Source organism: Bemisia tabaci, chromosome 1, assembly GCF_918797505.1.
Source record: "Bemisia tabaci chromosome 1, PGI_BMITA_v3".
Taxonomy (NCBI): domain Eukaryota; kingdom Metazoa; phylum Arthropoda; class Insecta; order Hemiptera; family Aleyrodidae; genus Bemisia; species Bemisia tabaci.
Window position 1 is genome coordinate 59,414,764 of NC_092793.1, and position 14,335 is coordinate 59,429,098.

The 14,335-nt window shown below is 42.3% G+C and overlaps 1 protein-coding gene across 2 annotated transcripts in view; it reads right to left on the reverse strand.

The window, feature by feature from the left end:
- The window catches only part of Gbeta13F (guanine nucleotide-binding protein subunit beta-1), a 51,854-nt gene that overhangs the window by 26,514 nt on the left and 11,005 nt on the right, over nucleotides 1-14,335 (reverse strand). Inside the window, exon 1 of one of the 2 annotated variants that reach the window (XM_019050959.2) lies at nucleotides 11,534-11,751. The exons of the other annotated variant lie outside the window; for it this stretch is intronic. The gene's annotated coding sequence lies outside the window, so the exon portion shown is untranslated. Of the gene's footprint in view, nucleotides 1-11,533; nucleotides 11,752-14,335 lie in introns of those variants that run through there. 2 annotated transcript variants of the gene reach the window in all.

Below are 14,335 nucleotides of genomic sequence, written 5' to 3' on the forward strand. Positions count from 1 at the left end.
CGGAAAATTCTGAGAATTTCCTCGCGGATCCACCCTTGGAGAGAGACTCGAGCGAGACGAAAAATGAAATACGCAGGACAGGGGGCGAGAGCGGGAGAAGGGGGGGGGGTATATCGTCCAGTCTCCCCTGTGGATTAAATGAGAGGGGGGAGCAGGGGAGCAGACAATGAGATGCGAGCGGGGGGGGGGGGGGGCGTCGAGGATAGGCTCAAGCTCGGGCATTTTAACGAGGATCAAGTTCCGGGCCGGGCATTCGCATTCGGTTGTGATCGATAAAGGCTAACAAATAATGTACCTGTGTCTGCAAAGCGCTCTATGGATCGTGTTCGATAGTGGCTCGATGTATCGTTTGGTTCGGAACAATAGAGCATAAGCTTAAAAAAAAATGTGGGGATTCAAGCTGGAAAAGTTGAAAATGAGAAAATCCCTAATAATTTCATTTTTCATCACCATTTGGTACTCAAAAGAAGGAAAAATCTATTTTGAGGCTGTGTTTACGAGTTGAACCAATCGATATCGATACATTCTCACCTGTTTGATGTATCGAAAACGAGCTATTAACCGGCTAAGCTAAGTTTTGAGAAATATACCTTCTAGTGCCCGAGCGTAAAATTCTATTGACAGGTCTTCCGTTTTAAGTAAGATTATCAGATATCGGACAGAAGCCTCACAGAAATTCTCCGAAGGATTGAGTATCGACGAATTTTATTGTCAACTTCATAAAGGGCCTGTATCGTTTTTCATATTGGGCTACTGTTAGGTATGAGACAGCTTTAGGTGCTATCTTCTGCATGTTCTCGTGGGTGCGATTTGCACATAGAACTATTACACAGTGCGGTCGCTGGTCGTCGCGCAAAGCATATTAGCGCCTACGAGACTGCAGGAATACTTCACGCATTGCGCCAAACACAGTTCGGTCCAGGTCGGAGTGGAAAGAATATCAGCGCCTACAAGAGTGCAGGAATACTTCACGCATCGCGTGCATCGGTTTCTTGCATCTTGCTTCCATCAATCAGTGAGATACACATTTACACTGGTTTCTCAACGTGGAACTCGGATGAGACCGAGGCCGAAGCTTAACACATTTTAAAGTTAAAAGGTTAGCAGAAATGGTGTCATTTATCTTAGGAGTGCAGCTCTCATTGGCTCGGTTAAAAATTGGCGAGAAAGGGCGCCATGTTACTCCAAAGTTCGACCCTCATTGGTTCGGTAAGAAATTGGTGGCAGAGGGCGCCATTTTACTGAAAAAGTACGGTTCTTATTGGCTCAATTGGAAATTGGCTGTAAGGAGCCCCCTATAAGGACCCGAATCTTGTTGATTTATGGTCGACCACAAATTACGAAACGTTACCTATGAATTTGACTAAAAATCGTTGACATTATATTCTAAACTCAAGCTGTGCGCAAGTTGAGCATCTTCTACAGCAGGCTCTAGTTATCTTTAGTTCCTCAGCGTGGTTCAAAGCATCGATCACCTATCGAATAACAAAGTCGACATTCCTGCCGCAAATTTCGACCGAACCTTCGCTGGTCAACAAGATTCGGGCCAAAAATGGACCGAATTCATCAGAACGGAACCAACCCACATTAAGTTAAAACTGAGAAAAATAGGTTAAAAGTTTTATTCCTGCATAAAGCTCAATGTAGAAAATGAACTTCAACCCCTATTTTCCTAGACTAATTTCTTTTTTTCGACTTTCAGATTTTGCGAAGAGAAAATAAACGATTAGTGGAACTCAAAAACATTCTTAACTCAATTTTTCCGAAAATGTGAGTTGGTTCCTTTCCAGGGTGTCTAGTATTTTTTAATTTTGAAAAATCCTGATATTTTCCTGATATTTTATAAAAAATTCCTGACTTTTTCATTTTGAAAATTCCTGATGTTTTCCTGATTTTTCTCGACTCCTGGCACGGTAGGCAAAAAGCGGTAAGACCTTCTCCGCTGAGTAGATTCGCGTAAGAAAAATTCCTGATAAAACGTCCGATTTTTCCGATTTTCCTGATATTTTCCTGATCGGCCAAAATTCCTGATACTTTCCAGTTTCTCCGGTTTTTCCTGATGCTAGACACCCTGCTTTCTGATAAACTCGGTCGAAATAAGTAATTAAAGGTGAGGGGGAGGAGTCTGAAGAGTTAAAGTTCCCACCTGTCGCCAAGGAGGGGAAAGGAATCGTCTCTGGCCGGAAACGACGCCGAACTGAAACCGGGTGTCGCTAAACTCTCGGCGAGGGTACACCGGGGCTTCGGTCCGTTCGGCCGGAAGTTGGAAAAGCGTTTTCGGCGGCTCCCGCCCTCGAAGACATGGGGCATGGCGCTGCCGGAAGCCGCTCCGACGACGGGGGTGAAATGCGCACGCCTGGAAAACCCGGCGCGGCAACCCGCCGCTCGCCCCTGTGCAGCGGCACCCTCGCGCCTCGCCTCCGCCGGCTCCCGCTCCTACTCACGTTCGCAGTCCGGCCTCGTTCCCCTGTTCACATCCCCCCCCCCCCCCCACACACCTGGCTCCGACGTAAAACTCGAACGTAACGTGACTGCCTCTCGCGGAGCACGAAAGGTCAAAACGCAGGTCCCAAGTTAGGAGCCGACCAAATCGTGGCAGATCGTTCGTGCATTTCAACCCGAGACCACTCACCGAGTCGATAACGAATAATTAAGATCCCAGAATGATGCCGTTAAATTACGCTCTCATATATTTTCATATTTTCTTGCGTCAAGTTGCCCACACTGGAAAAAAAAACACATTGGATCTAGAGTCCAGACTCTTGAAAACATTAACAAGAAAAAGGACTCTTGATTCAATCAGATTTAAGCTTAAATCAAAAGGAAATCCGCTCAAATTAAGAGGCTTGGTTCTTGATTTAAGCAAAAATCCGATTGAATCAAGAGTATTTTTTCTTGTCGATGTTCTTAAGAGTCTGGACTCTAGATCCAATGAGTTTTTTTTTCCAGTGCGAAGTCTCTGATTCCAAAAGGGGGTTTAATCCAGGAAACGATTTTGATTAAAATATCAGTAAAACGATGAGGTTTTTTTAATTTCAAAATTCGGATTTAATAGATTTAAATTATTGACTGATTAAAGTATCCGAGTTCTCTCGTGGTTTCTAGATTGTTTAATCCTCCAACTTAAGTTTTACGTTTACGTACTTAGGCTGTAATGTAGTTTATTTAAAAGACCTAATATCAATTATATTGGCCCGTTATAATAAAAAAGTTATCACTAACCATTTTGAGCGAACGAGCAGAATTTTGACGCCTAAGCTTTTATTTTTAGTATTTTTGTTCGGAAAGGTTGAAGCCAATGCTGATTATTTGAGGAATTTTTACATTTATGCGGAATTCCCTGAAAATGACGGAAAGTATGGAAAACAAATCATAGGATCCCATGTTAGTCTCTCTTGGTAAAGATCTCCTAAGTTCAATGATCGATTCTAGACACAACCAGTGGTACCATCGTGTTTTCAGAGCAAAGTAATCCAATTTCGAGAACCTTATGAAATCTGTATTTTTATTACCCCATTAGCTCGCTTTGGTTCTAGTTTAAGGTCTCAGAATGAGCATGAATTGAAATTCGTATCACCGCTTTGGAGCGATTTATGTTGTAAGCTCAAAGCTGGTGCCCTGCAACCATTCTTTGTGGCACTGCTCGGTATTTTTTTTCTTTTTTGTACACAAATTAATGAGCAATTCCATAGAACGAGCGAACTGGGACAGCTTGCTCTTAATTACCTTTGCTCTCGATGCTACAAGTGTTTTGAGCCTCTAAACACGTAAACAGCCGCGGTAACGAATCAACTTGGCACTCTTGTGCTAACTTGAACATTTTTCCCGCCCATGCAGTTGATTCACTATTCCGCTAGCATTGGCTGTTAAAGAAAAAAAAAAAGTTGAATGACTCATCTGTTTCGATGGAAAATATTTTTAAAACCTGTTGAAAATGTCCGAGTTAGGAAATCCTTCTTGTTCTTGTTTAGGTACATACAAAAACCACCTCGAACTCGCACCTTTTTTGGTAAATTTAAAAAAAAAAAAATTACATACAATTTTAGTAATGATGCTGTGATAATGTGGTTGATTTTGTGGTCTGCGTCAACACGTGTGATTTTGAAAATGCAACAAAATTTTGATACCATTTTCTTTCATTACTTTTTTGTAAAAAATAAATTTTACAGACATGATACTAGGAAAGGACTAAAAGGATTTCCTAATTCTTGCATTCTAACAATACATTTTTGAATGTTTTTTTTTCCAAGTTCTTATACATTGAATGCCACTAAAATACCTGAGAAATAGTTGTGTCGTCATTCTGATGGTAACTTAGACTTAGACTAGGCTAAGGGTATAGTTTTGAGATGAGTGGGGCCGGAGGAGAAATAGGGAGGTGCAACACGTCCAGTGGCGTGGCGTGATCAACGATATATCGATTGATCTGTCATTTAAACCTGTCAAACACAATCGATAAATAGGGTGTTCACAACAAACATCTTAATAATCGATTCTTTATACCACAGCTTCAAACGGGAAAATATCGATAACTGATCATTCACGTCTCGCCACTGAACAGGTCTAACCGACCCTGAAAAACCGGAAGGAAGGTATGGACTGAAATTAGGGTTAACTAGGGGATAATAAGGGTTGTCAGCTTCATGAGGGTAGGTCATCCCCCCCCCCCCCCCATTGGCGTAGTGACTAAGTTCTACTCCATTCGGTGTCATTCGTCGAGTTCCATTAATTATTTCCCGATCTTACTTACTACGAGAGAAAATTAAGTTTATTTGTCTCTGCGGTCCTAAAGGTAGGTTGTGTAACCCGATATCTCGCATTTTTTACGCCACTGAGAGAAACTAAATCAAGGAGATGGAGGAATAGGAGGCTGTCATATACAAAATGCGGATGCACTGAGCAATTCGCATTCAAAACGGAACAGAACTACTTGAAATATTACCTGCAGAAGGCTCTTGCAGGAGTTCCGTTATGAGCCCATAAAATCAGTCGGGAACTGATGGCAAAGTTAAGAGAGCAGTTTTCCTCAGCAAACATCACAATTGAAAAACGAGTGCAGGAGATTAATTTGTTCCTGACGAGCATACTTCATCGATTTGATCGAATTTTTCTGCAAGGCAACTGACTGAATATTAAGGATGGATTCGAATACCGACTACTGTGAAGTGCCTTTAGGCACCCTGAAGTGACCCTGAGGGACCAACATTTCCCTGACGATAGGAGTAAATTGCTCGTTTTTACACGGTCGGTAAAAAATGCTTCCGAATAATAGGACAAATGTACTTCAAATGGAAGATAGGAGACGGAGAGACTAATAAACCGCTGGCAATAGATGCTGACGCCGGTCTTCTTTCCCCCGGGTACAAAATCAGCATTCTTGTAAGTTGCGCTGAGGCCGAAATGGTGCGAACAAAACTGGACGTTTTATCGACTAGGAATGTGCAGTCTGCATACCAATTACTGCCGTACTAAGGAAGAACGCCGTATGAACATTCAAGAGTTGTCAAATTTTCTTCGATAAAATGTTCATTTATGAGGAAAATTATGAATATTTGTCCTTCAAAAATTCCAGAACTATAGATCAATATACAAACAATATTCTCTGAAAAATTAGAAGAAAAATATTCATAAGTATACCAGGGAATTCGTCTTTTATCGAAGAAAAGTTGGCAACGCCTGAGGGGTCATACGGCGTTTTTCCTTAGCACGGGAGAATAGGAACACAGCGCGTAGCACATTTTTTCATATCATTTACCTTGGGTTTGACTGATAGTGGGTACTGGAGGTCCTGAAGCATGGCACTATGGCACGATACGAACTGCAATCTCGAATTAGCATTAAACAAACTTATGGAGTTCGGGGTACCTCTTGTAATGATATGAATGATTCAACTTTCATGGGGGCGATTACTTATTCTCAAGAAAAGTGTAACTAATAGCAGTCTGCAGAAGTGTTATTGGCAGGGTTGCCACAGAATTTAGAAAATCAAATTCCCTGGCATTTCCCTGACACATTTAGGGGAAATTCCCTGACAATTGAAGATGTGACGGATGGTTAAGAGGGCATAATTGAAAATAGTTTTCAGGCAAAATTTGTTGTTCGAACCCTCAAACCCATTCCAGAAAGCAAATGAAGGTAATTTTACCACTTTTCCCTGACTTTTTAAAATTCCCTCACAAATTCCTGACTGTGGCATTGTGGCAACCCTGCTGGTTACTAGTGTTCCCATAATTTATTCAATTTCCGATTCTCCGACTTCTTTCGCTTTTTCCTGCCTCGAAAATTTTCAGATTCCTTGACTATCCCTGACCTCCGAGAAAAACATCCACTCAGATTTTTTTTCTTTCAATTACACTTATCTCTGCTAAAAACGCTGCGTGCAAAATTTCCTGACTTTCCCTGACATTTCAGGTTTTCAAGCCCGCCGGAAACCCTGGTTACGTCTTGATACACGAAACTCTTCTCATTTAAAATTTTAAAAAAAGAAAGAATAAAAAAAACCCCATTAGTATTACAGATTCGCTTTACCAAGTTGGTTAATGACTTGGAAATTAGAGAATATTAATAGATCGAGCTTGTGGTGTAACGCTGAACGTAAGTTCACGAAGCTTCCTTAAGTAGGCTAATGATGCAAAACAGTCTCATCGATCCTCAGCGTCGACGTCGATTGTTTGGACAGATTTGTGCTAAAAGGAACTATGTTGCATGCAAATTCTATGCACATAGTTCCTTTTGGCACGAATACGTTCATAAAACGAAGAATCGAGCTCCGTTTCCACGAAGAACTCGGAAACATTTCACGAGTTTTTTTATCAAAATTCTGACGAGTTGCGCCGAAATTTTGCAGCTTCTCGGAATGAAGATGCGCGTTCGCTTGTTCGTTCCATTAACCGCCAACACAGTGCTGGTGCGTCTCGCGGATATTTTAATGCAAATTGATTGACAGACTTATTCAGTGATTATACACGACGTCATTCGATATCCGATGTTTCCGCACCTAGAACCCAAGTATACTCAGTTAGACAACCTCTCACCTCCTCCCCTTTTTGGAATCACGTGAAACTGGTTTGAGCCTCCCCCAATCCCATTTTTATAATAGGAAATAACGAAGAAGGCCTAAAAAATAGCTTTAAAAAAATTATTATTATTGAAAATAGTCTTCCTTCTTCTTAGCACGCAGTGCCTTTCTGAATCTTGCTAACTTGAAAAAAAAAAGTCGTTTGGATCTAGAGTCCAAACTCAAACAAAATTTGACGAGAAAAAACACCCCAGAATCAATGGAATATTAGCTTGAATCAAGAGTCTTGGCTCTCGATTCAAGCAAAAATCCGATTGAATCAAGAATACTTTTTCTTGCCAAATTTTTTGAAAGGTCTGGGCTCTAGATCCAAAGATACTTTTTTTGCCGGTACTTAATAAGACCCATGAGCGGGGGCTTTAAAAAAGGGTCATTAGAGCGACAAAATTACAGTGGCCGGGCTTGTTGCGCTTTGAGGAACTTGCGATAAGATAAGACAGGGCGAATCCCCCGTTGCGAAAGCTCCCGACGAGGCGCCGGCCTCGCGGCGCACAGTGGATCGAGTCCATCGGAGCGGTTGCACAAAATTTGGGAACTTTAAAGGCTCTTAACTCCGTTTTTACAAAATTTTGAGGCCTTATAAGTGGTTTCATTGCTCTCCTCGTGAAATTCTCTTCTAGCAGCACCCCTTCAAATTTATGACTTTTAGACATTTATAAATGTGACGGAATTAACATCAAAATTGGCAGGTTTTGGTCAAAAATTCAGGGTTGCCACAAAATTTAGAAAAGGAAATTCCCCAACACATCTATGTAAAACTGCCTGACAAATAAAACATGCAATACGGCAAAAAAGACATAATTTGAAATAGTTTTCAGGCAAAATTTGCTGTTCTGAACGTCAAATCCACTCTAAAAAGCTTAAAAAGGTAAATTTACAATTTTTCCTTGACACTTTCGTCATTTTCCCTGACATTTCCAAGTTTTCCCTGACTTTTTAAAATTTCCTGACATTTCCCGGTTATCCCTGATTGTGGCAACCCTGAAAAATGCATGCCCGACCTCTAACGGGTTCGATCCACTGTGCGGCGGCGGCGGCGGCGTTCGCTCACTTCGGAACAGACTCACTTAGTATGATCGATCGTCGCTCGTCGAGTTGGAAAGTGTCACTCCGGCAACTCCACCGACTTTCGCCGATAATTTATTTGACGCCCTTTACACACGAAAAAAAAAAAATAAATAAATAGTGGCTACACGGGCTCACCGCTACTAACATGCAAAGTTATGATGGCTTTTCATTTGATTGATCGCGCAGGTCGCGAGGGATCCCTTTTCTAAAAAAAAAAAAAAAAACGCCCGCCCGCCCTCACCTACGAAACTGGAATTCTGACGAGTGATGACGTCATGCATGCGACGCATCCGTCCATTTACGAGCGACGTACCCGCGTCATCAAGCGCGGCAGTGAGAATTCATCGCGAGGGATGTGAAAAAGTGTCAGAGTAACTCCTACACTAGTGAAAAAAACTCCGTCAAGTAATGAACCAAAAGTGCGACATCCAAGTTCACCAAAGTGAAGCGAGTGATACAGGTCGGTTGCACGAGAGTAAACCTATACAGGGAGTGTGCGATGCGGACTATACTACCGCGCTAAGGAAAAACGCCACATGAACATTCGAGAGTTGCCAAATTTCCTTCCATAAAATGTTAATTTTCAAGGAAAGTTGGGGATATTTTTCCGAGAAAGCACTTTAGGTAAAATTGCGAACAAATGTACCTGAAAAATATTCACAAATTTTCCCGATAATTCTTGCTTTACTAACGGAAATTTGGCAATGCCTGAGGGCTCATGGCGGCGATTTTCTTTAGCGCTCCATGGTTCGACATGTCCGTACTCTCCCCATTTAGGTGCTCTAGGCCGTACGATTCGGCGGTCGGACTCTCACTGCAAGGAACCGTGCCGTCGGTTAGTGCCACCAAGCTTTTTCTTAAGTTCGGTTTGGTTTGAAAGCTCGGGTGCGTTAACCGAAGCCATACGTGAACCGAATGGTGGACCGTCATGCAGCCGAACTTAATATATTTCACTAAAACGTAAAGATACCATGTCCTCCGACGTTTTACTTGTATAAAATGATACTACATGTTTAATTGTGCTGTTTCAGTGGTTATGGTCGTCATTCTTTCTTAGCAGAAATAAGACATCTGAATGCGAGTTCAAAAATAAAGAGACGAATATATATTACCCCTCGCCGAAGAGGGGACCTTGGTCCACAAGAGTTCAAAATTCAATTTTGATGCCACAGCATGCCTAAGAGAGTTATACAAACATTAATTTCAGACAAAAAGAGCCGGATAATATCATTCCAAACCGGAGTTCTAGAGTGTTTTTTTCAAATTTCTAGCCTTTAAGTCTCCCAATCGAAACAAATTTTGAGACGCTTCTTGGCCGTGAAAAGTCGATCCTAAAAATGCCGAACAATACGAGGTTTAACCGTTCCTTTCTCTGGTTAACGATGATGAGGCTGATCAAAGGTGTCCCTCTCACATGAGACTAATAAAAATAATTGTGTTCTTGTGTTACTTTTGGTTAATACAGGAAGTGAAACACAAACCAGTTTACGACGAATTTAGCGCAGAAAACGATGGGGGACTAGGAAAATGCACTCCTCCGATTGCGACGTTTTTTTACCACTCATTTTTTATTGAATTCTTCAAGGAAACTAGCTGGCATTTTCTCTTGAAACTGCCAATCGAGGGCTGGGGTTATTTTGTGTTTTACTTCCCTTACTAACCAAATTTTAATGTTGAGATTTATCTCTGTGTAGTACGGGCTCTCCTTGGCAAGAGAGCTGACCAAGGAACAACTATGAATACGACCTAACACTTAATGCGTTCAACTATTGAACAATTCTCAAACACATAGAGGCATCTTGTCTGTAAAAAAGTGCGTAAATAATGTGACGTCAAAAAGATGACGTTTCTTGCGCTTGAAACGTTCCGTTTTCTAAGTATCGCTTGCCCGAAACTTTGGCCCTCGTTTCAATTTTAGGAAGATTTTTCTTAAATCGAGTCTCGCACATCACGTAGACGCCGATGAAATCTGGCCCTCTCGTCAACAAGGAGGTTGGTATGGAACGGATCAACCGACGCAGGAGAATGTTTATTTACACTGAGCCCTACGCTTTAACGTCGATATTCCGATTCTTCTTCCGACACAGCTGTAAAGAGTATACGAACCTTACGATTAGTCGTTCCGGCGACTCTATTCACAGTTTCGATTGGTAAATGATAGCGAAAAATACCCTGAATATTCGAACTTATCGTGGAAATAATTAGGATATGTCCTGATCATCCCGGACATGTACTGAGGATAGAAATGTTGAAAGCAATGTTCAATATTCATTTCCTTCCCATTTTTAAGGATGCAAAAATATCCACAAACCCTCGATATTTTATTTGCAGTTTATTCTTATTAAGTTATTATTGGATTTTCTCATGCTTTTCAGGAATCGTCTGACTTTCGACTATTTCTCCGATCGTTAACGACGAAGTTTTTACATGTTCTTTCCCAGATTATTGATTTCGGAGTCACCGGCCCGATAACATGAGACTTTTGAAAGATGCAGGAAGATCAAACAAGGAGGAAAACCATATTATTTATCATGCAATTTTCAGACTTTCTCCTAACATTTCGATGCGGGTTTTCCCCTGTTTTCTCTTGGTCACAAGCCTGCTTACAGTATAAAGAAGAAGTCTAAATTTTCGGCTGCAGTAGGCAATACGATACGAAGTAACACAAAATCCTGGTTAATTACTTATGCATGGTTATTCTTCCGGTTTAGTGGACTGAATATTTTAGTTGAGCAATTCCAGAGCTGTAAAAATTAGGCATGGTCAACTAGGATCAAACCCGAACCTGGATCTCGTAGTAGACAATCCAGTCGTCTTGCCATTGGGAGCCGACGAACGGCAAATAGGAAAACCTGAGTGCATCAGGTCAGCAGGATACTTCCTAGATCATGAAATATCTCGGAGTGATTTAGGGTTCCGGTTGTTTTAACAGAAAATGTGATCGATCTAACCTGACGAAAATCAACCCAAGGTAACCGAAGACACCGACATCCTTAACTGAACAGAGTTCATCAGAAAGTAACTAACCTCCATGAAGTCAAAACTGAGACAAAGAGGTTCGAAGCTTCATTCCTCCTCAAGACTCAATATAAAAAACGATCTTTAACCCCTCTTTCCTTGGACTAATTTTGTTTTTCGACTTTGAGTTTTTGGCAGGAATACGTCTAGGAACTCAAAAACATTCTCAACTCAATTCTTTCGAATATGTCGGCTGGCTCCTTTCTGATTGAACTGAGTCCATTTGTGTGCCTACATCTTGATTCAGGCTACCCGGACCCGATGTTCCTTCGGTTAGACGAATAACTACTTTAGTCGAGATCGAGAGTCGGCCCTGTTCCTCATAAGCATATTTCAGCGCGCAGGATCGATTGGGAAGGGGGGACTTACTTAGAGACTAGCAGGGGCATCGGGGCGTCATGTCGAGTCCTGGGGCTGTCCGTTCCTCGTTCCGGCGTCAGGGAGCCGGCACACACACACTGATCTGCCTCCACGTCCACTAATACACATTCCCGAACACACACATCGCACTATTTGCACCTCCGAGGACCTAATTAGCAGTCAAGTTGAGGAGCGCGACGGTGGAACCACGCCCTGGCCGAATACTCGCTCGCACTGGCGGCGCGGACGGGCGACGCGCCGCGCCGCCAGCGGCAGGGACCCGGTCCCTGTGAGCGACGGAGCAGTGCGCAGGGACAAAATATTTCACTCACTCCGCGCTAAGGACCTCATTTTTTAGCGACTGCACGGAGAGAAAAATCAACACTCCAGTTAGGTTAATACGGGAAGTAAAACACAAAAGAACCCGAGCCTTCGGTTGACAGTTTCAAAAGAGAATGCCAGCTAGATGTCTTAACGGAATTTCATAAATAAACGAGTGGGGACTTCCAACGTCTCAATCGGAGGAGTGCATCTTCCCAGTCCCTCCATAGTTTTCTCCGCTGAATTCACCGCAAATTGTACCAAAATAATCACAGGGTTTGTGTTGGCTTGTGTTTCACTTCCTATATTAACCGAAAGTAACACAAGAACACGAATAGTTTTATCAATGAGGCGAGCTACATGAGAGATGCAGAACGTTCTTAGACTTCCTACTGTTCAATTCGTCCTAACTAAAACCTCTTCTTTTCTGAAGAATTTCAAAGGTAGATCTTGAGGAACAAATTGCCGTGACCTAGCAAAAAATGCGCAATTTTTGAGCAGACTTGTGCCGGCTTTCTTAATTTTAAATTCGCGTATTTTCGGTGATCTCATTTTCTCAACGATCACAACCCGCCAGTCACGTGGACGAGAAGTTTTAGCACCTTTCTTAAAAATAAGTGTAATTTTTTTATTATTTATTTATTAATATGCAGCGGTTGAATTTTAAGAGGACAAATAATATAACAACTTTTACTGGAGATATGTCTGTTAATCACAGGGGCGGACTGCCTCAAATTTTTCGAGCGGCGCGCCCCATCGCAGAGAGGACTGGAAGTCCTCCTCAGTGGATCGTATTCGATAGTGGTTCGATTTATCGTTTAGTTCAAGACATTAGAGCATGACCTCAAATAAAAATTTTAGGATCTAGGTTAGAAAAGCTGAAGAGGAGGCAATTCCGAACAACTTCACTTTTCATTTCATGGAGCACTCATTAGAATCAAAAATCAATCACGAAAACCCGTCCCCATAGAATGCTCGGTTGACTTTCGAGGCTATGTTTCCATTTTGAATCAATCGATATCGATACTATCTCAGCGACAGAACGCCTGTTTGATGTATCGAACGTTTCATAACAAGACGGACAGAAGGCGCTCCAAGGAGTCTTAGGGCTATGCGAAATTCCTTGAAAGATGCCAAATGCGGGATGGGGCAGCAAAAATTTGCCAAAAGAGACCTCTGCGGAACTCTTTGGGCTGAAGTTAAGGGGTCGATAGCCCCCTGACCTCCCGTGTCAGTCCGTCCCTGTTCAAAAGGTATACGGCAACAAATAGTTGAAAATATGTGGCCGAGACACGAAAACTGCCGTTCTAAGGAAAAACGCCATATGAACCTTCAGGCGTAGCCAAATTTCCTTTGATAAAACACGAACTTTCTAGTAAGCGTATGAAAATTTTCCCTCCATTTTTTCAGACAATTTTGTTCGCAATTTCACCTAAAATCCCTTAAAATTTCAAGGAAAAATATTCATACCTTTCCTCAAAAAGAAGAATTTTATTGAAGAAAATTTGGCAACCCTCGAATGTTCATACGGCGTTCTTCCTTAGCACGGCAGAGGAGCTATTCGATCCTCACGCAGAATCTTGCAGGGGCGAGGCGTGAATGATCGATACAGGGTTGTCACCGAATCCAGAAAGTTAAATTTCCTGACGTTTCCCTATTTTCCCTGCCACGTTTTGGTCGAATTCCCTGACAATCGAAGATATGCCGGATGGTTAAGAGAGACATGATCAGAATTAGTTTTTAGGCAAAATTTGTTGTTCGAAACGGAAAACCCATTAATGGAAGCAAATTAAAAAAATTTTCCCTGACATTTCCAGGTTTTCCCTCACTGGAAAAAAAAACCACATTGGATCTAGAGTCCAGACTCTTGAAAACATCTACAAGAAAAAATAATCTTGATTCAATCGGATTTTTGCTTGAATCAAGACGAAATCCGCTTAAATTAAGAGGCTCCGTTCTTAATTTAAGCTTGATTCTGATTGAATCAAGAGTCCTTTTTCTTGTCGATGTTTTTAAGAATCTGGACTGTAGATCCAATGTGTTTTTTTTTTTTTTCCAGTGCTGGCTTATATATCCCCTGACATGTCCCGGTATTCCCTGACAGTGGCAACCCTGGTGAATGATCGATTATCGCTATTGCCCTATTTGAGGCTACGGTAAAGAATCGATCATAAATGTGTTCGTTGAGAACACCCTGTTTAGCGATCCTTTCCCATGGGTTTAAATGGCAGATCAATCGATACATCGCAAGGCACGCCACGCCACTGGCTTCTCCGTTCGGAGGGCGGGAGACCGACTCCGACAGATAGGGTTCCGATCCGGAGACCCGCGCTCGCCGCTAGGAGCGTGCGCGACGCCTGCGCCCTGACGACTTCGGGTGCCCCTCCCGCCCCCCCCCCCCCCCCCCCCGCTCTGACCGCCCCACCCGCACACTAATCCTACATCTGCGAGAAAAGGCGGAGATTCGGGCAAACGACTGCATGTTGCGCC